Source organism: Balaenoptera musculus, chromosome 4 (genome assembly GCF_009873245.2).
Source record: "Balaenoptera musculus isolate JJ_BM4_2016_0621 chromosome 4, mBalMus1.pri.v3, whole genome shotgun sequence".
Classification (NCBI taxonomy): domain Eukaryota; kingdom Metazoa; phylum Chordata; class Mammalia; order Artiodactyla; family Balaenopteridae; genus Balaenoptera; species Balaenoptera musculus.
Window position 1 is genome coordinate 4,608,519 of NC_045788.1, and position 26,101 is coordinate 4,634,619.

General features: G+C 36.2%; 1 protein-coding gene across 3 annotated transcripts in view; it reads left to right on the forward strand.

The window, feature by feature from the left end:
* ZNF385D (zinc finger protein 385D) overlaps window positions 1-26,101 on the forward strand; it is a 953,569-nt gene that overhangs the window by 53,604 nt on the left and 873,864 nt on the right. The window contains exon 1 of one of the 3 annotated variants that reach the window (XM_036851517.1): window positions 12,559-12,604. The exons of the other annotated variants lie outside the window; for them this stretch is intronic. The gene's annotated coding sequence lies outside the window, so the exon portion shown is untranslated. Of the gene's footprint in view, window positions 1-12,558; window positions 12,605-26,101 lie in introns of those variants that run through there. 3 annotated transcript variants of the gene reach the window in all.

Below are 26,101 nucleotides of genomic sequence, written 5' to 3' on the forward strand. Positions count from 1 at the left end.
ATGAAAGGTTGATCATAAAGTGGTGGCAAAGATACCAGAAAATGGAAAAAAAAAAAAAATCCAAAAAACAGTATAGGAAGGCCAGCAGTATCAGAAAGGGTGAAAGTTAGGGTAAAAAATCCAAACAGGATGAAATATGATATTTAATAATGACAAAAAGTATAATTTGTGAAACATGAAATTCAGGATCTTTGCACCAATTCACACAGCATGATTTATCAATTATATTTTTCCATAAATTGATTTTTCTTGCCTTAGTTTCAAAGAAATGCTTAATTTTATTATTGTAATAGATTTTAGTTGTAGTAAGAAACATAATTAAACAATGAAAAAGTAATTATACTCAAAGTGTACAAAATTTCTATTTTCATCAAAAATAGGAATAAATGCAAATATTACAAAGGTAAAAATTCATTTACATATGATCATTATAGTTCTGTTCCTTTAAAAGTATTTAAAGTTATCTATTAAAATTAAAAGACAAAATAATAATATTCTTTAAGGAAAGGTGACATTTAAAAATCAACTTTTGTTTCTAAAAATCTTATATGTTCTGGTATAATGTTATAAGTCATAATTCTAGTTATTACTTTAAAATGTATATCTCAGAAATAACTAAATTTCCTTGTCAATTGCACTATTATGAACTTTCATCAAATCTTTAACTGTGGTCACTTTTAAGTCTTTTGTCATTTACAGACAGTTCTGGGTGTACTCTGATGCTTTTGCAAATATGTTCCTATAAAAGGGTTTCATCTTCAAGGAATTCATAGAAAAGACTCTGACAAGTACAGGTTTCTGGTAACTGTACTGCTGAACTGAATGAATAAGCATTTTCAGAACTCTAATGAAAAACTGATGAACTCATAAAAGTGCTAACAAAAGATCAAGATGAAAAAAAAAATTAATTACATGGGACTGAGTGAACTGATGAGGATGATTATAATTTTTGTGACTTTCTGTTTGAATTAAAAAAAAAAAATCCCACAAGGACTCAGAGGCAAACAATATACAAATCAATTTTCACTGCAAAGTAAAGGAGCTGTTACAGTGGAGGATTACTGGACTGAATGTCAATATTATGACATAGTATGAGTGTGTTTCGTGTTTGGTAATTGCAATCGTTGCTTTCGTTGTGGTCATCCATTTACAATGCTTGGTGTCAGTTTATTTATCTCTCGTAAAAATAAAATACAGTGTGTGTGTGTGAAAAAAAAAATCAACTTTTGAAAATTCCCTTCTATTAAATATTTTAATAAAATAAAATTTCTCATTCTAATATATTCTAGTATTTTGGGAGTACTAGGGAAATGATCCTTAATGAAATAATTTATTGCATTCATAGCAAGTGAGAGGAAAGATTTGGGACAGTTACTTTTCCTTTACTAGAGTACTAACCCCATTTACATCCTATTTGAGCTCGAAAGCAATGTCCATATCTGATATTAGCTGTAGAAGAAACTATAAACCTTGATGACATTTAGAATGAGTCCCTTTTGATTTTTTAAAATAATTTGATTTTATTAATATATATAAATACAGAAGTAGTTCTCAAAAGTAAACATCAAGTTATGAACCATTTGATCATGTGTGTGTATACATGTATGTATATGTATTTCTGAAAAACAAATATGTATCAAGTTATCAGCAACGATTATGGTTGCTTGGTTGGCTTATGAGGGTTTTACTTTGGTTTTGCTTTTGTTTAATTTTGTAATTTTTCTACCATGGACATTTTCTGCTTAAAAAAAGTTTTACTTTTGGAAAAATACACAAAGATGAACCATCCTTCAAGTCCAACTTTTCTCATTCATACATTTTTATTGTATTTTAATTTTTTGTCTTGCCATGAAATATGAATTTTATTTCACAATGTGAAGTAGCACTTAGAGCTGACAGAGCAAAACAGCAATTATTATACTATAGTATGCAGCTTTTGGTAGCTCGAATTCATCCAGTACCCTAGAAGCACAGACCTACATAGCATCAGGAAAGACTACCTTTTTTTCCCTCTTTTTATTTATTATTATTATTATTTTTAGAGTCCCTTTTAGTTTTGAGGACATAGGTTAGGAGAGGGGCAGACATATTTTGCCTTGGATGTTGGTGTGGAGACCATCAGATCCCACGTGAAGCACACACATATGCTTCCAAAAAATATTTGAGTGCATGTGCTTTGTGGTGCGAAAAGTCCTCCAAAACAGTACCCTGGGCAAGGGTCCGTTTTGCTTGTGTTAAAGGCAGTTCTGATTATAAAATATCTTGAAATAATAAACAGTAAGGTAAATGTTTTCTGTTAAAATTTATGGGACTAACAAGCGATGCACTCAAAGAAAATGTATGACTAAAATGCTATCATTTAAGAAATCTGGGGGACTTCCCTGGTGGTCCAGTAGTTAAGACTTTGCCTTCCAATGCAGACGATGGGGGTTCCATCCCTGGTTGGGGAGCTAGGATCCCACATGCCTAGCGGCCAAGGAGCCACAACATGGAACAGAAGTAACATTGTAACGGATTCAATAAAGATGTTAAAAATGGTCCACATCAAAAAAATCTTTAAAAAAAAATCTGGTCGAAATTTAAATCACGTTAAGGCCAACTCTTTCATGTCCAAATTAAGGAAAAGAGTTGTCTGCAATATCAGCTTTGTGCTTGTTGTGGCCTTTTGATTCCCAATTTGTCCTTGTCCTTTTGAATTAGAGAATTTTGCTGATATTTTCAGAGGGCATCATCCAGTGACTTCTTGGGAGCAGAGCTTTTCACAGGAGGAGATTGTGAGTCAGGGTTCAGGGAGTGACAAAGCAGAGCTCAGGAGCTCATGGAAAGCTAGGGGTCCCGGACGTTTTAAGAAAAAATTTGCATTTGTGCTTAATTGCTCATTTTCTGAGTGGAAGATTCGGGGCTTTTTACCATATTCTGAAAGAGATCCATGAAGGAGAATGCTTTTGTAAGCCTCTGAGTGGTTTTTGTTGAGATATTTCTTGTTCCTGCCATTTGAAGTACCGTTTTCTAGTGTCCACTGTGGTCATTTGCCGACTTACCCCACCCCAATTTTTTGGTTTTGTTTTCTTCTTTAAAGTAATTTATCTTAATTTTGTCCAAATTTTAGGACTCCTAGCAAGTTCCTTTCATGAAAACCCACTTTAATATTGCCTATTATTCTATGGATGTTATTCGTTGTGACCTTTTTAGACATGAATATCCATTCAAAATGAATACTTATTTAATGTTAATTTAATTGATGAATGTTCCAGATAATATTTGACACAAACTTTGTAAAGGTCTTTACATACAGTAAAGATTAGGTTAAAATGTAGTTTTGGTCTTTTGTATTTTCCATATCCCTTTCAAAAGCGATTTATCATTTCTCGTTCTCCGTGGCATTTATAGTAGGCAGCTGCATGATAGTAATAAATTTAGCTTTTGCATTGTGCTAATTTTTGGCATATTTTTCTGCAATGGAACAATTTCTAAAAGCCTGCACTGCAGGCATTTTAGGTAACCTCTTTGGTCATTTATAGGGAAAATATTCATGCTTTTAGAAAGCAAAGTATTCTACCTTTTTCAAAAAATGCATTCTAGAGAACTTAACCTCTGAGTATTTCTTCTCTGACTACAGCTATCAAATTTCCATTTCTCTTATTTCTAATAATATTTCTCTTTATTCTCACCATGACCCCCAGTTCCCTAGTCATTGTCTTTTTTCACAGTACATCTTCATTTCTTAGACAATACGTTAACTACTTCAACTATGTTCAGTCCAATGGGCTCTGATTCCTATCTCTCAAAAATGCGGAACTTCCTGGGATCGTTTCCTTCTGGTTTAGTGTCGCTGATACTCAATCTTGGATAATTCCCGCCGCTGAATATCTGTTTCTCTGCTTGCTGTTTCCATACTATTGCTGAAAATGCCAGGCAGTGGGCCAGTTTATTCGCCCACCAATTCAGTAAGTGCTAATTCATCTTGGTGCCCCTCTCCATCAGAAACACTTATACTCAACTTTTTATCTCCTGGTTTCTTCTCCCCATTTTTAGCTCCATAATTTTCCATTTACCTCAAGTGTCTGACCTAACTCTCTTCACTCTGGAGACAACTTGTCTGATTCTTTATTAATTTATCAAGGTTATCTGAGGTTTGTGTTCTTCCTGGTTCTCCTTTCCACATCAGATTTTCCCTGCATCTTCATTCGTTTTCTGTCTTGCCTCTTCTATTTGATGAAGAATTTTATTTCGTCCCACTTGGACCTTGCTTTCCACCTGGGCACTCAGTCCAATCTTTGTCTGCTTCCCTTTGGACCAGTCGGCTCCACCCTTGGCATCTTCAGTATTGTAACTTTCTCAGAATTCTTCCTTGCAGTTAAAAAATAATAATCGCCAAAGAATACTGAGTACTCCCAATGTACTGACACTCTACTGCACATTTTATGTTAAGTATTTAATTTGATCATTAGGATAATCCTGTGTGGCAGATACTATTATTAGTTCCATTTATGGATGAGCAAACTGAATCTTACTCAAATTTCAAAAATGGGACTCAAATCTAGACCTGACTCGAGAGCAAGTAATCTTAAGAATCTAGTTCCCTATAGTGTTACTTTTCTTTATTTTTTTTTATCAAACTTATTGGGGGGGAAATCTACCTTTGATTTCTTAAATGTTTTATTCTCAGTTTGCTGGTTAATCACATCGGTGTGTCTCATCCATTGACATAGGCCTCCTTCATGTAAAGCCCTGTCTTAGCTCAGACTTCGGTGGTGTTTGATACTGTCGTCAGCGAGACAACTTCTTCCGTTTTGAATTTCTCCTCTCCCTGGCCTCCTTCAATCTTGTGGTCTATTCACACCTCTCCTCTCACTCATCTTTCCTTGGTATTTTCTTCTCTCCCCAGATAGTATGTTCCCTAAGGTTCTGTCTCTGGGTTCTGTCTGCTGTAGAATCTATACCCTGGGTATCTCATCTTCTCCTAAGGTTTCAAACACCATCTATAGGTTAGTGTCTACTCTAACATAAACATTAACTTTGAAGTCTCTCTCAATAGCCAGATGCGAATTTCCAACTGCCTCATGGTCATCTCTAAGGGCAATCAATATATCCATAAAACAAGTCATTATTTCTCCGAAGCCTTCATTCACTCAACCTGACTTGTTTTTGTCCAAGACACTGCCAGCCACTCATCTGGCTAAGAAGCTTTGGCCTCTGCTTTTCCTTTATCCCCCATAATCAATTGGTCATTGGATCCTATTGGTGCTGTTTCAGAAGGTTCTGCTTCCTTGTTCTCCTTTCCTTTGTCTCTTGCCTGTGCCCCTGATTTCACCACCTCTCTGTGAATATCACCTATCACAATAGCCTGGACTGCTTGCCTCTCACCATTGCTTTATTCAGTTCAGTCTTTGCCCCAGTAGCTTTGCATAAACAGAGGAGAAGAAAAAGGAGGAGGAAGAGGGGGAGACACGGTGAACCTAGATATGTTGAAACTTTATTCATTTTTTATTGTTTTAACCCTAACTCTACATCAGTTTACCTTTCTCTTGATCATAGTTTTGTGCATTTCCCTTTGTTACCCAGTCCTTCCAGCACCTGTTTTTTATGTGGGGCTGACTCCATTCTCACCTGGAGGAGAGCACGTGATCCAGGCCCAGCCAGTCGGCAAGTGACCATGATAACTGGCTTAGAGTTAGAACCACTCAGACTTCAACTAGAGCATGCATTTCCCGTGGGGGTGGTAGTGCCCCCAAGGAGGTAAAAATGGGCTCTTGGGGGGGTGAGAAAATCTTCAACATGACAGTGATTTGTGGCCCTCCAGAGCTCAACCCTACTGCTCAACATTACCTGACAAAAATCTTATTCCTTAGTTTCCTGAGAAGGGGACAACTAGGAAAAACCACGTTAGAAGTCTCTTTAGGGGAATGATAATGAAAAAGCTTGAGAAACATTGAGCTATTGTAACTGAAAGAGAGAGGTACTTTCATTTCTTGCAGGACTGAGATCTGAAAAAAAAAAACAAACAAACCCTAGGTTTGTATTTCTACAGCCCTCTAATACCACAAAGCAATAGTATGTCTGAAAGTAGAGCCAGAATGAGGAAGCAAAACCAAGGATGAATGGAAGAGGTTGGGTACTGACCACATCCTTGTGCCCCTGAATTCAGCTGTTTCTCAAGTAAAAACTAATGGTAGGCTTCTGAATTTTGTAGGCAAATTTCTATTTTTGGTTACGCCATTTAGGATTGTTTTTATTTTATTTTACTTTAGTTTTTGAATTAAAGTTTAGTTGATTTACAATGTTGTGTTAGTTTCAGGTGTACAGAAAAGTGATTCAGTGTACATACATATATATCTATTTTTTTCAGATTCTTTTCCCTTATAGGTTATTATAAAATATTGAATAGAGTTCTCTGTGCTATACAGTAGGTCCTTGTTGTTTATCTGTTTTATATATAATAGTGTGTATATGTTAATCCCAAGCTCCTAATTTAGCCCTCCCCCTTCCCCTTTGGTAACCATAAGTTTGTTTTCTATGTCTGTGAGTCTGTTATTTTAGTTTTTTAATCACTGCCCACCGTAACAACACTTAAGGATATTCTGACTCTGCCGGTGTTTATACATACTTCTCTACTACCCATCTTCTCTTTCAATTTTATCATAAATTATACATTCATGCCTCATTGTCTTCGCTTGAGTTTTTGTTCTCAGCCATAAAGTTCTTAAGTTTCTACATTGTAAACTCCTCTTTTAAAGACATGTTAAATATGACATGTATATACCGTAGTCTTCAATGAATCTCTCCCACACCTTACTGTAATAGAAATTTATCCATAAGTTAATCTTAGAATTTTTCATGATGTGTTTTTTAAAAATGTTGATATGTCTATATCTTAGTGAGATGGTGAGATTTCGGAGTTTTTATGAACACTTTTCTTCAATTTTGTATCTCCAGGTACTAGTAGAGTGCTTTCAAAATAAGAACTGCTCAAGAAAATGGATTTAATTGCATTTTCACTAGCAAATTGCCGTGCGTATCTAATTTTTTTCCTCAACATTTCTGAAGAGAAGAGGGAAGCTGATTATCAGAAAAGTATCTACACAAATCAAAGAATTAAAATCTAACCCAAAGGGAAGAGACTCAGGATTCCATCAGTGATGAATTAACTGGGTCCGTACACACTTAGGCAATTTTGCCACTTGATTGAATGGAGTGTGAGTGGGTGGTGGGAAGACTCCCATCACAGTGGTCCAAAATGGTGGTTGGTCCTGAGAAAAGGATCATTATAGAGCTCCAGTGTCCCCAAGGGGTGTGCTGTTGCATAATGCATAAATCGAGGCTAATTTGTGTTGGAGCTAACATCCTTCATCAGACTAAAGGCAAGTACGCTATTTGACAAAATTGTAGGTCTAGAGCAGAGCTGCCGAGAATACTGATTTCATAGCCTGACAGGGATTATAATAGTAAAAATTGGCACATTTCGTTGTAGCAAAGCTGACTTTTCTGAAGCTTTAACAAATACTAGATTTTTACCATATTATGAGACAGCAAAGCTTTAATATTGTCTTTCCCTCCTCTGTTTTCATCATATCTTCAACCAGAATGTTTTCCCAGCTTTATTGAGACGTAATTGACATATAACATTGTGTACGTTTAAGGTGTAATATGTATACGATTTCATATATGTATTTATCGCAAAATGATTGCGACAATAAGGGTAGTTAACACATCCATCACCTCGCACAGTTACAGTTTTCTTCGGTGTGGCAAGCGCTTTATAAATCTACTCTTTTTCTATCAGAATTAATATTGCAAGTTTATACGTGCACACTAAGTACACAATTCTGTGGAGTTTAATTTAGGATTAAATTAAAAGAATAAATTAAGAGAAAAAAATCACATTCACATAAAATCAACTTATCTTTTTTCTTTTCACTAAATGTAATTTTACTCAAGTTGAATTAAAGTATTTAATATAAAATAAAAGTACTAATACTCGTAATCATTTATATATGAATACAATAAAGACTTTCTAAGCATAAAATCATTGTGTGATACTAGAAAGGAAAAGACTGTAGTTTTGACTTCACAAGATATAACAACTCTTCAACATTAAAAGTTTCATATATAAATAATTGTATCTAACTAACATGACAAATAGAACAAAAGCCTTTAATATAAAAATTGTACTTCCAAATCAATAAGAAAACTGTTAAAGTGGATGAATAACATTTACATTAGTACAAAATGGAAGTAAAACTATGAAAGAATTGTTGAACTTCAACAATCTTAAAAGTGAAACAAAAGAAAGCAGCATATATAATTTTCACTTGCAAATTTTGAGAGCATTAGAGAAAATGTTCCTGATGGTGAGATTAAAAGATAAATGACTGGTAGAAGCATACAGTCGATTTTCCTTTCAAGCAAGCAATTTGACAGTAAATATCAAAATATTTAAAGATGTTTATTTTTATTTTCTTTGAGTCAGTAATTCTGCTTCTAGGAATTTGCTGTAAGCACTAATCATTGATGCAACTGTGGGTTAATTGCAGTAATATAACAGTGAAAGCTTGGAATAGCACAAATGTTCGAAATTTAATAATGGATCAAACGCATTATAGTATAGCACAAAATATAAGCATTAAATTATGCTTTCAAAAATTTTAGTTATGTAACAATGATGAAGGTTACCATGTAAAAGTCACTGGTTATTTGCCAAGCCCTATGCTGAAGACTTTGGTGTAATACCTCATATAATTTTCATAGCCATCCAGGAAAGATAATTTTTTAAAAATGTTTATTGTTTTAGCATTTTATTTATTAATTTATTTACTTTGACCTCGCCGCTGGCATGCAGGATCTTAGTTCCCCGACCAGGGATCGAACCCATGCCCCCTGCAGTGGAAGTGCAGATTCTTAACCCCTAGACGGCCAGGGAAGTCCCGAGGAAAGATGATTTTTCTGTTTTAAGCATAGTAAAATGAAGCTCAGAGAAGTTAAATATCTTGCCTTTGTTCACAGCAAGTAATTTATGAATAAGCCTGGATATAAATCCAGGAAATTGTCTCTGGAGCCCACTTTTAACTTCTGTACTAGACTGTCACCAGAATGGTCAGTGATCACGATCCAACAAGTATGATACTGTGCTTAATATAAGCTGTGATCCAGACAAGCAGAAATATTTACCTGTTCTGGTGCAAGTAACTCTGACCTCTCAAGGGAGATCCTATTTGTTCAGTTGGACAGGACATCAAGCCTCCATGCCTTTATTGGGGATTGGCAGGTTTTCTCCTGTTTATTTTTGGGTCTTGTAATGTCTGTTCCTTCTGGGGTGTAAAATTCCACCCTATTGGCCATTGGTACCTTTTTCTCTTGGATGTCAAGACTGGTTTAGAATAAGGTGGTAGAAAGAATGGAAAGTTGAAGTGTGAAAACAGTGACTTGAAATGTTAAAATAGATTAGTCGATTACAAAGACGAGAGGAACAATACTCTTTCCAAAGACTGACCTTTGAGATTTACCAAAAACAGGACATTTGATTAGGTCCTGTGACTTTGGTCAGCATAATTGTCAACTATTGCCATTGACCTTTTAATTATTTTAAAATACAAGAAAGCTATCTAGATGTATTCTAGTTTATTCTAGACCTGGCCACGATCTATCTGGGAGCCTGTCTTTTACATTTAAACATTACTTATATATTTTAACTCTTAAATAAAGTATATGTTTGACCTTACAGTTATATTAATACTCTCTCTACAAACAGCCTAGACCAAAATAGTTTGATATCCTTATTTTCATCTTTAGAAGTGAGAAACTGGAACAAGGTCATGTCCTCTTAAATCCAAGAAGTGTTTTATTTATACTTGCTTTCCCCCTTCCTTTGTATGCTTTATTATAGGAAGGATTACCACATGAATAATTAAAGTTTTCAATGTACAGGGCAGAGAGAAGTAAATAATTACAAGCAAAAACTTATTTTTATTTAAAGTAAAAGCAGCTGCAGAGGAGAATTTAAGATGGTGCTGACTTTCTCAAGAAAGGACAGGTTCCTTCTACCTTCCCACATTTTAGTACACTTATTCAAAATGGTGAGTAGCCTGGAGATTCTCACAAGGACTGCTTTTCCTCTTTTGTTTCAGATCCATTAGTGGAATATTTTGGCACCCTTAGAGCTGCACAATGTGGTTTTCTGGGTTACTATTTCCTTTCTGGCAGTATTTTAATACAAGTACAGAATATGGAAAAATTATCTTTATAGCCTCCATTTTATTGCAGAAGCAATGCAAGGATTAATCAATTTGCAGCTAGAAAAAAAATCCCTAAATTATAAGCAAACTTTTAAAATTTATTAACTAGCAATCTGCAGAAGGATTTTTTCTATCTTTGTTTTCTCTGTTGCTGAGAGAAAATTAGAAACTTACATGAAAAATAGATTCACCCCAAGTTCATATTCTGCATGTTAATATTTTTGTGAGCCCTGTTAAAATCTCCACGTTTTGATTCTCCAGCATGAAGTCTTTTTGTCGCTACTCTGTGTTTTCAGAACATTTCTAGTCTGGCGTGAGTTCCTCTCTTAATAAATTCCCATATCCATAAATTCCAATCTCAGGGCCTTTTTCCCATGCTGCCTGTCTGGGGGCTCCTCATCTGTTTCTCTGCCCCATCTGATCAGTGCCCAGTGAGCAATGACCAAAGGTCAGGGACCTTTCTACCTTTTCCATCACTAAGTTTCCTATTCTGTTCACTAGAAATCATTTAATGGAGTTCGAGGCAATGGTGCCATCTTTCTCTTTAAAAAAGGCAAGTTGTAATCTTAAAATAATTTTTTATATTTTTTGTTATAAGAATGTGGTTTTTAAAAAATAATTTATTTAGTAAGGATGGCAAACTACGCTATTCATGTTTTGGAATTTATATGGAGAAAGTATGGAATTTATATGAAGGAAAGAAAAATGATCTCTCTCTTTTTTTGCTTGAATTGTAAAGTTTCATTCAGAGAGGTGACTAAATAACCTGAAAAAGAGAATAAAAGGCAATTTGGAGTAAATTCTTTTCTAATATAATACTTTTTTCAGCGTTTTTTGCACCTAAAAGTAGATTTTCTTTGTGCTTTAAATAATGTGCACTCTTTTGGAAGTTGCAGGAACTCTTAAGATCACCAGAGTACTCTTTAGTTACTATTTCAGTGGTTTAAACTATGCTCCCTCCTGCTCTGTTCTTCTGACCTAAAAGTAAATGAAGCTTTAAAGAGGCCTAAAATATAGTATGGAATTTGATTACACATTTAAGGAAATCTGATTCAACTAGTTAAAAAATTAAGGGTTATTTTAATTTTATTTGGCTTTAAAGAGCCTCATTTGTTTTTGATAATTTTCCCCTTAGAAACATATTCCCAGTTGGGTGATGTTATGAACCTTCCACGCAAATAAGCAGTGTTACTTCTTTGCATATGTGTCTTATGTATTTGCCTTAAAACTTGCCTAGTTTAAATTACCTTAAGAAAACAAATTTTTTAAAAAAGCCAAGAGAGTAAATTCTAGATAAGCTGAGAACATGACTTTTAAACAAACAAATAAATACCTCTCACCTCTAGGTCACCACACACACACACACTCAGACACACCCCTATTCCTTGCGAAGCTGAAGAGTTCCCCACAGTCCATTTGTGTTATGATTTCCCAAGAAATACTGCATGTATTACATGCATTTGGTTGACAGAACAACATATGTCCACATTCACGCCGACACACACGTACACATGACTTATATATTCTCCAAATAATCGCATCTTTTCCCATATCTTCAATTCTCATCTCTAGATGATTGGCTTTCAACTGTTACTATCATGAAGGTTGCCCAAGTCTACATCTGCAACCCAGTTGGGCTCCCCAACTTCAATGCTGTGATCAAAAACTCTTTATTAGCTACATTATTAAGTTTAATGTCTCTATTGTGGCATTGAAGGCTTTCTGCATTATAATTTACAGTCTATCATTACAGACTCACCTTCATTCTTTTCTTTCTTCTTCTGCCTGATTGAATTAAACTAACTCTCAAACCCAACTCGCCTCCCCAGAAGGACTATCTCAGGCACTTAATTTATCTCTCACTTGCTTCCCTGTTCCCTTCCTCAGGGCTCAACTCCCATGCTCAGAAACCGTAGGTCTCTCCCTGTAGTTTAAACCCTAGGCTCTGGAGCAGTAAAAGGGGTTTGGCTGCTTTATTTGACTTTCAGCCACCAGTGGGATATCATCTTTACCTTCTTGGAGCTCTAATGCATATTTATACAGAACCTCTGAAGACACTTCAAACAGCTTTGGATTTATTTCTGGAGTTGTGTTTTTCCCTGATCAAAGTGAAGATGCCTTGACTACAGGGGTAGTTCTTCTGAAATATAATATCTAACATTTTCCTCATTATTGTTGCCCGTAAACTTGCTCTTCTCTATTTCTACAAATCCAGAAGGTCCAGCCTAGAAAGCTGAAGTCCATTCTTCCCTCATCCCTACAGCCACTTATTAGCAAATCCCATCTCTCTGATCATCTGAAGTATCACAGGCCCGATCACCTCACATTGCAGCCACAGCAGAACAAGGGACATACCAAGGCTTTCCCTCCAGGTAAGCTGCTGACCCCACACCTGCTAGAACAGCAACTTCCTGCTCAGCCCAACCTCAGTAACCTCCTGTACACAAGTAAGAAGTAAGCAGCTTCTTGGCACAAGTAAGAAGAAGCAGCTTCTTCTTGGTTCTGAGGGTAGTTACTTAATGGAGCTGTAGTTTCCTCTTCATTATTTTAGAGACCTTAATGGACAGATAAAACTGAAGATACGAAGACAGACAAGTCTTGGTAAATAAGACTATCAACTTATTAATATGCCATTCTCCTGGAAGAACTTTGACATACAGAGTATGTTCCAGGTCCTGAAACAGGACAGCAGGCACTGAAGAAACAACTTCTTTTAATCACAAGAGAGAGAAAAGTTGGCCACACTTTATCTCCAGATATAAAAGATTCAGACTTATCACTTGCCAGAAAACAGGAAAAGAAGTCTTCTCTTTGCCAAATTCACATACATGAATTGCTTTAAAATTTTACATGCAACATCAAAGGAACAATCTTTGAAGAAATAATTAAGAAGCTGGGCTTAATTAAAACTGAAAACTTGTGTTCTGCAAAAAGCAATGTCAAGAGTATGAGAAGACAAGGCGCAGACTGGGAGAAAATATTTGCAAAAGACATGTCTGATCAAGAACTGTTATCCAAGGGATACAAAGAACTCTAAAGACTCAACAATAAGAAGATAAACAATCCGATTAAAAATGGTCCAAAGACCTTAACAGACACCTCACCAAAGAAGATATACAGATGACCAATAAGCATATGAAAAGAAGCTCCACGTACTATGTCATCAGGGAAATGCAAATTAAAACAACAATGAGATATCACTGCATACCTATAAGGATGGCCGGAATCTGGAACTCTGACAACACCAAATACTGGGGCAGATGTGGAGTAACAGGAATGCAAAACGCTGCATCCACTTTGGAAGACAGTTCGGCAGTTTCCTACAGAACTAAATGTATGCTTACCATATGATCCAGCAGTCAAGCTCCTTGATGTCTATCCAAAGGAGGTGAAGACATATGTCCACACGAAGACCTGTACAGACATGTTTATAGCAGCTGTATTCATAATTGTCCAAACTTGGAAGCAACCAAAATATCCTTTAGTAGATGAATGTATAAATAAATAAACTGTGGTACATCCAGAAATGGAATATTATTCAGTGCTGAAAAGAAATGAGCTATTAAGCTATGCAGGATATGCAGGAACCTAAACACATATTACTAAGTGAAAGAAGCCACTCTGAAAAGTCTACATAATGCATGATTCCAACTTATGATATTCTGGAAGAAGGCAAAACTATCGAGATGGTAAAAAGTCCAGTGGTTGCCAGGGGTTGGAGAGGGGCATGGAGGGAGAACACAGAGGACTTTCAGGCCAGTAAAAAATACTCTATATGACACTGTAATGATGGATACATATCATAACACACTTGTCTAAATCCATAGAATGTTCAACGTCAAGACTGAACCCTAAGGTCAGTGTGGGTTTATCAGTTGTAACCAGTGTCCCACTCTGGTAGGGGATGTTGACAGTGGGGGAAGCTTTACATGTATGGGGGCAGGGAGTATATGGGAAATTTCTGTACTTCTGCTCAATTTCACTGTGAATCTAAAACTGCTTTAAAAAAACAGTGTCTTAAAAAAATTCCTTAATGAAGTAACCAGGGGCAATCTATCCATACTTCCACTTCATTCTCACCCTCATCGCTAAGTAAGAATAACTCAAATTAAGAAGGAGAAAATACGAAGGAGTATTGGGGAACCCTGACTGTTAATGTTTCCTCACTTTACTTTTACAAGAGGGAAAACTGCAGACTTTTTCAAAATATTGCCCCCTCTAGTAAGAAATCTAGCTAACAGGAATAAGATAGAAATCTTTATTCATTCTCACAGAACTACGCTAGAATAATTACTGCTAAGGCAGGCAGTGAGTACTAAATATAATGTAGAAATTATATCTGAAAATTTCCCTCCATTTTAAGATTCAAGAAAAACATTGTAACAACACTCAGAGGGAGCGGTGACAAAACCAAAGAGAGGACACCTGCCCTATCTACTGTTGTGGTAGTCGTTGGTTGTTCTTGGATATCTTCAGTTCTCTACTCTTTCCAGGCAGGTGGTAGAAATGTACTTCTAAGCCTCCTTCAAGTTAGGTGTGCTCACATGACTTGTGTAGGGCAATGACATATAAGCAGGACATAAGCATCACTTCTGGGCACAAGTATCTAAGAGCTTGGTGTGTCCATTCACCATATTTTCTTCCCTGTGGCGTGATGCCTGGTGATGCTCCAGGAGGTGGCGGTTCCATCGACCCGAGATTCTGTGTGATTGTGACGGGAAGCAGAGCCTGGTGCTGACTGTAACGTGAACACATGGTGTGAGCAAGACGCTTACTGTATCAGAACCTGAGATAATTGGCAAAACTCAAGAACTTCTAAGTCCAGTATTCAAGCAGAAATTAATGAATTGAAAGAAAAAAGAGAAAAGCTCTAGAACCTATGAGACACTATCTGAAACAACAGCACAAAGAGTAGCATAATACTCTAGGAGCAGACAAGTGATACCATAGTTTAGGAGAAAAGAATATAATTATATGCGTATTTAGGAAACATATGCTTTGTGTTCTTAATAAAATCTAAGAAACTAGTAATTCTTGAATAAAGAGATCGCAAAGAATAAAGTGATAAAAAAGATGAAGGGAAGCTGCCAGAGACGAGAGCTGAGGGTAAAAGAGAGCTGGATGAGATAAGGAAAATATTTGGAGATTAAAAATGCAAAAGTGAAATGGAAGTCTTTATTGGAGATAGTAATGAGCAAAATTGACACTGTAGAAAAAGAGGAAGAATATTGTACTAGGGACTCAATGCTTTCATTATAAAAAGAAATAAGGAAAATAAATAAATTCGTGATTTTACTAAAACAAAGAGGACAAATTTCATGACTGTTGGAGCAGATTTTAACTGACATACAGGGAAACAAAGTAGCAATGACAAATAAATATCTGACTACCTAAAAATCAAAAATAGTTCTTACATGCCTAATTATATAAAGACACAGGATAGTAAATAGTCAAACTGACAATAAGAAAAATATTTTAGGCATAAATGTGAAAAAATTTTTGAAAAGAGGATCTTAAATGTGGTTGGAAATCTCATTATGGTAATCATTGTTCAAGAAAAGATATATTGGGCTTCTCTGGTGGCGCAGTGGTTAACAATCTGCCTGCCAATGCAGGGGACACGGATTCGAGCCCTGGTCTGGGAAGATCCCACATGCCGCAGAGCAACAGAGCCTGTGCACCACAACTACTGAGCCTGCGCTCTAGAGCCTGAGAGCCACAACTACTGAGCTCGTGTGCCACAACTACTGAAACCCGTGTGCCTAGAGCCCGTGCTCCGCAATGAAAGAAGCCACTGCAATGAGAAGCCTACATACCACAACAAACAGTAGCCCACATTCAGCACAACTAGAGAAAGCCTGTGCACAGAAACGAAGACCCAATGCAGCCAAAAATAAATAAATAAAATAAATAAATTTATAAAAAAGAAAAAAAGGAAAAGATACATTATAAATATTGGTGCCTGAAGAAGCAGCAAGCATGGTTATATCACTAACCTTGAGAGATACTAAAAATTTATCAAAGAATTATCTCCATGAGAGCCGTGGCTGCAAAGGTTATTTCAAAATTTCTGGCACATAAAGAGCAAAGTCTAGTGCATTTTACAATGTTCACACAGCATTGAAATTAATACTAGAAAACTAACAAAAAAGACCATTGCACATCAGGGTCAATTAAAATAAATGTATCCAGGAATCTTAAATAAAATGCAAATAACTTGAATTCAACAGGATACAAATGAGGAACAAAATGAATTTGACTTTTTTATCTATTAAAAATCACAAAATATAATTTTTTTAACATCTTTATTGGAGTATAGTTGCTTTACAATGGTGTGTTAGTTTCTGCTGTATAACAAAGTAAATCAGCTATACATATACATATATCCCCATATCCCCTCCCTGTTGTGTCTCCCTCCCACCCTCCCTATCCCACCCCTCTAGGTGGACACAAAGCACTGAGCTGATCTCCCTGTGCTGTGTGGCTGCTTCCCACTAGCTATCTATTTTACATTTGCAGTGTATATAGTGTAGTGTATATATGTCCATGTCACTCTCTCACTTTGTCCCAGCTTACCCTTCCCCCTCCCCGTGTCCTCAAGTCCATTCTGCACGTCTGCATCTTTATTCCTGTCCTGCCTCTAGGTTCTTCAGAACCTTTTTTTTTTTTAAGAGTCCATATATATGTGTTAGCATAAGGTAATTGTTTTTCTCTTTCTGACTTACTTCAGGCTGTATGACAGTCTCTAGGTCTATCCACCTCACTACAAAAAGCTCAATTTTGTTTCCTTTTATGACTGAGTAATATTCCATTGTATATATGTGCCACATCTTCTTTATCCATTTATCTGTAGATGGACACTTAGGATGCTTCCATGTCCTGGCTATTGTAAATAGAGCTGAAATGAACATTGTGGTACATGACTCTTTTTGAATTATGGTTTTTCTCAGGGTATATGCCCAGTAGTGGGATTACTGGGTCATATGGTAGTTCTATTTTTAGTTTTTTAAGGAACCTCCCTACTGTTCTCCATAGTGGTTGTATCAATTTACATCCCCACCAAAAGTGTTAAGAGGGTTCCCTTTACTCCACACCCTCTCCAGCATTTATTGTGGTAGATTTTTTCATGATGGCCATTCTGACTGGTGTGATGTGGTACCTCATTGTAGTTTTGATTTGCATTTCTCTAATGATTAGTGATGTTGAGCATCCTTTAATGTGTTTGTTGGCAATCTATATATCTTTGGAGAAATGTCTATTTAGGTCTTCTGCCCATTTTTGGACTGGGTTGTTTGTTTTTTTCATATTGAGCTGCATGAGCTGCTTGTATATTTTGGAGATTAATCCTTTGTCAGTTTCTTCGTTTGCAAATATTTTCTCCCATTCTGAGGTTTGTCTTTTCGTCTTGCTTACGGATTCCTTTGCTGTGCAAAAGCTTTGAAGTTTCATTAGGTCCCATTTGTATATTTTTGTTTTTATTTCCATTTCTCTAGGAGGGGGGCGTCAAAAAAGATCTTGCTGCGATTTATGTCATAGAGTGTTCTGCCTATGTTTTCCTCTAAGGGTTTTATAGTGTCTCATCTTACATTCAGGTCTTTAATCCATTTTGAGTTTATTTTTGTGTATGGTGTTAGGGAATGTTCTAATTTCATTCTTTTACATGTAGCTGTCCAGTTTTCCCAGCACCACTTACTGAAGATGCTGTCTTTTCTCCATTGTATATTCTTGCCTCCTCTATCAAAGATAAAGTGACCATATGTGCATGGGTTTATCTCTGGGCTTTCTATCCTGTTCCATTGATCTATATTTCTGTTTTTGTGCCAGTACCATACTGTCTTGTTTACTGTAGCTTTGTAGTATAGTCTGAAGTCAGGGAGCCTGATTCCTCCAGCTCCATTTTTCTTTCTCAAGATTGCTTTGGCTATTTGGGGGTCTTCTGTGTTTCCATACAAATTGTGAAATTTTTTGTTCTAATTCTGTGAAAAACGCCATTGGTAGTTTGACAGGGACTGCATTGAATCTGTAGATTGCTTTGGGTAGTACGGTCATTTTCACAATGTGATTCTTCCAATCCAAGAACATGGTATATCTCTCTATCTGTTGTATCATCTTTAATTTCTTTCATCAGTGTCTTATAGTTTTCTGCATACAGTTCTCTTGTCTCCTTAGGTAGGTTATTCCTAGATATTTTATTCCTTTAGTTGCAGTTGTAAATGGGAGTGTTTCCTTAATTTCACTTTCAGATTTTTCATCATTAGTGTATGGGAATGCAAGAGATTTCTGTGCATTAATTTTGTATCCTGCTACTTTACCAGATTCATTGATTAGCTCTAGTAGTTTTCTGATAGCATCTTTAGATTCTCTATGTATAGTATCATGTCATCTGCAAACAGTGACAGTTTTACTTCTTCTTTTCCATTTTGGATTCCTTTTATTTCTTTTTCTTCTCTGATTGCTGTGGCTAAAACTTCCAAAACTATGTTGAATAATAGTGGTGAGAGTGGGCAACCTTGTCTCATTCCTGATCTTAGTGGAAATGGTTTCAATTTTTCACCATTGAGAACTATGCTGGCTGTGGGTTTGTCATATATGACCTTTATTATGTTGAGGTAAGTTTCCTTTATGCCTACTTTCTGGAGGGTTTTTATCATAAATGGTGTTGAATTTTGTCAAAAGCTTTTTCTGCATCTATTGAGATGATCATATGGTTTTTATCCTTCAGTTTGTTAATATGGTGTAGTACATTGATTGATTTACGTATATTGAAGAATCCTTGCATTCCTGGGATAAACCCCACTTGATCATGGTGTATGATCCTTTTAATATGTTGTTGGATTCTGTTTGCTGCTATTTCGTTGAGGATTTTTGCATCTATGTTCATCAGTGATATTGGCCTGTAGTTTTCTTCTTTTGTGACATCTTTGTCTGGTTTTGGTATCAGGGTGATGGTGGCCTCGTAGAATGAATTTGGGAGTGTTCCTCCCTCTGCTATATTTTGGAAGAGTTTGAGAAGAATAGGTGTTAACTCCTCTCTAAATGTTTGATAGAATTCGCCTTTGAAGCCATGTGGTCCTGGGCTTTTGTTTGTTGGAAGATTTTTAATCACAGTCTCAATTTCAGTGCTTGTGATTGGTCTATATTTTCTGTTTCTTCCTGGTTCAGTCTCAGAAGGTTGTGCTTTTCTAAGAATTTGTCCATTTCTTTGTGGTTGTCCATTTGATTGGCATATAGTTGCTTGTAGTAATCTCTCATGATCCTTTGTATTTCTGCAGCGTCAGTTGTTACTTCTCCTTTTTCGTTCTAATTCTATTGATTTGAGTCTTCTCCCTTTTCTTCTTGATGAGTCTGGCTAATGGTTTATCAATTTTTTTTATCTTCCCAAAGAACCAGCTTTTAGTTTTATTGATTTTTGCTATTGTTTCCTTCATTTCATTTTCATTTATTTCTGATCTGATCTTTATGATTTCTTTCCTTCTGCTAACTTTGGGGTTTTTTTGTTCTTCTTTCTCTAACTGCTTTAGGTGTAAGGTTAGGTTGTTTATTTGAGACGTTTCTTGTTTCTTGAGGTAGGATTGTATTGCTTTATACTTCCCTCTTAGAACTGCTTTTGCTGCATCCCTTAGGTTTTGTGTCATCGTGTTTTCATTGTCATTTGTTTCTAGGTAATTTTTGATTTCCTCTTTGATTTCTTCAGTGATCTCTTGGTTATTAGTAGTGAATTGTTTCGCCTCCACGTGTTTGCATTTTTTACAGTTTTTTTCCTGTAATTGATATCTACTCTCATAGTGTTGTGGTCAGAAAAGATACTTGATACGATTTCAATTTTCTTAAATTTACCAAGGTTTGTTTTGTGACCCAAGATATGATCTGTCCTGGAGAATGTTTCATGAGCACTTGAGAAGAAAGTGTATTCTGTTGTTTTTGGATGGAATGTCCTATAAATATCAATTAAGTCCATCTTTTTTAATGTGTCATTGAACGCCTGTGTTTCCTTATTTATTTTCATTTTGGATGATCTGTCCATTGGTGAAAGTGGGGTGTTAAAGTCCCCTACTATGATTGTGTTACTGTCGGTTTCCCCTTTTATGGCTGTTAGCATTTACTTTATGTACTGAGGTGCTCCTATGTTGGATGCATAAATATTTATAATTGTTATATCTTCTTCTTGGGTTGATCCCTTGATCATTATGTAGTTTCCTCCTTTCTCTCTTGTAATAGTCTTTATTTTAAAGTCTATTTTGTCTGATATGAGAATTGCTACTTTAGCTTTCTTTGGATTTCCATTTGCATGGAATATCTTTTTCCATCCCCTCACTTTCAGTCTGTATGTGTCCCTAGGTCTGAAATGGGTCTCTTGTAGACAGCATATATATGGGTCTTGTTTTTGTATCCATTCAGCCGGTCTTTGTCTTTGGTTGGAGCATTTAATCCATTTACATTTAAGGTAGTTATTGATATGTATGTTCCTATTACCATCTTCTTAATTGTTTTGAGTTTGTCATTGTAGGTCTTTTCCTTCTCTTGTGTTTCCCACCTAGAGAAGTTCCTTTAACATTTGTTGTGAAGCTGGTTTGGTGGTGCTGAATTCTCTTAGCTTTTGCTTGTCTGTAAAGCTTTTGATTTCTCCGTCAAATCTGAATGAGATCCTTGCTGGGTAGAGTAATCTTGGTTGTAGGTTTTTCCCTTCCATCACTTTAAATATGTCCTGCCACTCCCTTCTGGCTTGCAGACTTTCTGCTGAAAGATCAGCTGTTAACCTTATGGGGATTCCCTTGTGTGTTATTTGTTGTTTTTCCCTTGCTGCTTTAATATTTTTTCTTTGTACTTAATTTTTGATAGTTTGATTAATATGTGTCTTGGCGTGTTTCTCCTTGGATTTATCCTGTATGGGACTCTCTGTGCTTCCAGGACTTGATTAACTATTTCTTTTCCCATATTAGGGAAGTTTTCAACTATAATCCCTTCAAATATTTTCTCAGTCCCTTTCTTTTTCTCTTCTTCTTCTGGGACCCCTATAATTCGAATGTTGGTGCATTTAATGTTGTCCCAGAGGTCTCTGAGACAGTCCTCAATTCCTTTCTTTCTTTTTTCTTTATTCTGCTCTGCGGTAGTTATTTCCACTACTCTATCTTCCAGGTCACTTATCCGTTCTTCTGCCTCAGTTATTCTGCTATTGATTCCTTCTAGACTATTTTAAATTTCATTTATTGTGTTGTTCATCATTGTTTGTTTGCTCTTGAGTTCTTCTAGGTCCTTGTTAAACATTTTTTTATTTTCTCCATCCTATTTCCAAGATTTTGGATCATCTTTCCTATGATTACAAAGTATAATGTTGTTTATTATATTCAAAACACATTGCTGATTAAACATCATACTTAGTAGGAAAATTCATGATAGGAACATTTATTAGAGAAGACAAGAAAAGCCTGCTCTTGGCATTTTAATTGAAAATTATACGTGAAGATCTATGTAACAAAAAGGAAATAGAAGTAAGTGTCAAAAAAAATTGTAAAAAAGGAAACAAACTGATTTTTTCATTGAGGTTATATGTTTTTGTCATTAAAAATGTACCGTTAACTTACATAAAATATAAGAAGGTAAAATCATTGGTTGAATTTAATTATAGCCCTATGGTTTAGTACGTAAACCATAAACTCTACTGAGACAGAAAAGCTAAAAATGCCATATAGACTATGCTTTAAACACTCTAAATGCATAGACAAAGTGATCAAAGTCAAAGGAAATCTTCATAAGCTAAAAAGGATGAGTCAGGATAACTGAAAGAGCTGTAGAGCTAACAGCTGTCTTGGGTACACCAGCATATCCATGGAGATCAAACTTTTGCTTTTAATAGGTCATATGTGTATGAAGGGAGTAGGGACAGGGGACAAAACCTGATCATGTGCAAGGTGGTGATGCTGAAAACTCGGCCTCTGTGCACCAGTGCTGAATCAAATCTTGGAGACAGAGTTTTGGGTGAAGTAGAAAAGAATAGCTCTATTGCTTTGCTAGTCAAAGGGGGACACAGCGGGATCATGCCTCAGAAACTGTGTGTCCCAACCCAGGGAGGTTTGTTGAGGAGTTTTATAGCAATAGTTCAAGGGTGGAGTTGCTGATAAGGATCTGGGTGTGTGCAGGGCTTGCACTCCTTTAATCTGGTCTCAAGGGGTCTCCTGATGAGCTTCTCTGGTTATCAAACTGTTACCTTCTCTGGAATGAAGAATGCTAACATCTTCCGTTTGTTAGGGGTTTTAGTTCTGTAAAGACCTCAAAGATATTGTTATGTGTATCCCCTGAGGAGGAACCAGGACCTGCCCCAAGGCTGCACTGTTGTTTTCTGGCTCCTCCTCCCTTGTTTCTGCATCCCCTCCCTTCCCTGATTAACAACTGCTTGAAAGGCTTCCGTGCCAAGCCGCCCCACAGGGTCCTGCTTGGTTTCGCTGGGAGATCCCACTGGTAGTCCATATATACCAGTCTGTTGCAGGCAGTGCATGTAAGGAAGTCTGGGGAAAGTGGTCATCACCTTTAGCAACAAGCGTGGCCAACAATCTTATTACTACCAAAGAAGGGATTGAATATGGCAGTTTTTGGTGTGTGGAACAAATTCTGACAACTATCAAAGAACTATTAGTATGCATTAATCATGTTCTTTTAGAATACAATTCAATTAGCAATGTTAACAATAAATGTTAACTGTTGCCTTTCAAATTTGGAAAGGAGAGAATTCATTAACATTTTACAGTTTTTCATGAAAACTCATAAAACTAAGAGTAGAAGAAAACGCTGTCATAGCCACTATGAGACATTTAAAAAAATATTTTATTTATTTATTTATTTATTTATTTTATTTTTTAAATTAATTTATTTTTTTCACATCTTTATTGGAGTATAATTGCTTTACAATGGTGTGTTAGTTTCTGCTTTATAACAAAGTGAATCAGCTATCCATATACATATGTCCCCATATCCCCTCCCTCTTGCGTCTCCCTCCCTCCCACCCTCCCTATCCCACCCCTCTAGGTGGTCACAAAGCACAGAGCTGATCTCCCTGTGCTATGCAGTTGCTTCCCACTATCTATTTTACGTTTGGTAGTGTATATATGTCCATGCCACTATCTCACTTTTGCCAGGTCTTAGTTGCGGCAGGCGGGCTCCTTAGTTGCGGCCAGCGGGTTACTTAGTTGTGGCATGCAAACTCTCCGTTGTGGCATGCATGTGGGATCTAGTTCCCTCACCAAAGATTGAACCCAGGCCCCTGCATTGGGAGCATGGAGTCCTAACCACTGCATCACCAGGGAAGTCCCTACTCTGAGACATTTAACTAGTTCCCTTAGCTAAAGAAATAAGACAAAAGTGTAAATATTCCCTTTAAAATAAAAACAGAAATATTAAGTAACTAAGAATAAGTTTAAGGAAAGACATGTGAGGCCTTTATGGACAAAATATTTGAACTATTTGGAAAGATGTTAGAAAACATGTAAACCAACAGGGATAGATACATAAGCAAGGATACAATGGTAAGGACCTTAAATGTCTCCAAATTAATCTATACCCTCAATGTAATCCAATCAAAAGCCCAACCAACAGAGATGTGCTGTCTGAATTGAAAATTTTATTCCAAATGTTAATGGAAGAGCAAAGGACAAAAAAGTAGCCAGAACCATTTGGAAATATAGACTGAGTGTTATCATAAAACTAGTATTTACTATGGGGACCGATCTGAGCACATGTGTAAACTATACATATCACAAGGGAGCATTCAGGGCAATGATTGTGAGCAGGGCAGTCACAGAGGTCGGGAATGAATGGTGTGGTACAGAATTTTACTACTACTTGATAGAAATACAAATTAGAATCACACTGAGAAACCAACTTATGCACAGAAATTGGAATCAGAAATTTCCGATATTGCAGCAATATTAAGTGTTGGTGAGGATATGGAGCGGTGGGTCTTCTCCCCGGACACCGGATGGTAGTGAAAATCGGTAAAGCAGTTTCGGGGATGAATTTGTCAAGAGACAGTAAAATTGAAAATCTACATCCCTATATTCTGGGATTGTGAATCAACTCTACAGTTTAGAAAAACTCTCCTACTATATGCGTAAGGAGACATGAGCAACGTGATTGCAATCACATCAGTGTTGTTTGTAAAATGTAGATATGTAAACAACATAAATGTCCACATATAGGAGAATAAATATATAATAAACTGTGCACTTTGGATAAATAATGATATATGCAGTAGTGAAACAAATTGACGGTGTCTACGTGCATCAGCACAGCAAAGAATCTCAGAAACACAATACAGAGCAAAGAAAAGCAAATTGCAGAGAATACTTACAGCCTGATACCCACTATGTAAATTTATAATTTTTTTTTTTAAATTTTATTTACTTATTTTTGGCTGTGTTGGGTCTTTGTTTCTGTGCGAGGGCTTTCTCTAGTTGCGGCAAGTGGGGGCCACTCTTCATTGCGGTGCGCGGGCCTCTCACTATCACGGCCTCTCTTGTTGCGGAGCACAGGCTGCAGACGCGCAGGCTCAGTAGCTGTGGCTCACGGGCCTAGTTGCTCCGCGGCATGTGGGATCTTCCCAGACCAGGGCTCAAACCCGTGTCCCCTGCATTGGCAGGCAGATTCTCAACCACTGCGCCACCAGGGAAGCCCTGTAAATTTAAAAATGTACAAGAAAATAGTATATCTGCTAAATAACATATATTTCTATATAATGCCACGTTCATATGCAGTGGCTTGAAATGATAAACCCTAAATTCATTATAATGGCACCCTCTGGACATGAGGATTCAACTATATTTTCTATATTTCATTTATTAAGCATATTGGTTAATGCATAGGTTTTTTTTCTTTACTTTTTTGTATGTCTAAACTTTTTTACAACAAAAAATTTCTTTTTATTGGTGTTCTAATAGAATGTTTTACTTGTGGTATTTTTCAGAGTATGGTTTGTTCGTTGTTACTCATACATTCCTCTATGCCCTGTATGGGGTATAATCCTCCTTTGGGTAAGAAATATTCCCAGCATTTGATTTCCTCAGGCCATAAATTAAAGTAGAGACCTAAAGAGTTATTCAGCTATGAAAAAGAATGAAATAATACCATTTGCAGCAACATGGATGGACTTAGAGATGATCATACTAAGTGAAGTAAGTCAGACAGAGAAAGACAAATATCATATGATATCATTTATATGTGGAATCTAAAAAAAAATGATACAAATGAACTTATTTACAAAACAAATAGAGTCACAGACATAGAAAACAATCTTATGGTTACCCAAGGGGAAAGGAGAGGGAGGGATAAATTAGGAGTTGGTATTAACAGGTACACACTGCTATATATAAAATAGATAAAGAACAAGGTCCTATTGTATAGCACAGATAACTATATTCAATATCCTGTGATAAACCATAATGGAAAAGAATATAAAAAAGAATGTATATGTGTGTATAACTGAATCACTTTGCTGTACAGCAGTAATTAACACAACATTGTAAATCAAGTATTCTTCAATTTAAAAAAAAGTTATTTTGACAGTGGACTTCTTCCATTTTGCTTTTTTGTTTTCTGTCACTTTTTGTCAATAAATTCTAAATTGTAATCATCATATAAATAATAATCTTAAGAGAACACAAAGTCATTTCCACAGCAAACTTGTGTAGGTGTCAGTCATTTTATTTGTTATTAAAGTCACCATCATCCTCTTTAATTTCCACAGCCCCAGTGAACCCTGGAAGCAATTTGAGAAGAGATGCCAGTTCATTATTGATAGAAGCATATTCTCCTCCTGACACAAGCTCACAAAATTTGAATTATGGTGGAAACTGCTCTAGAATACATTTTAATCTTAAAAG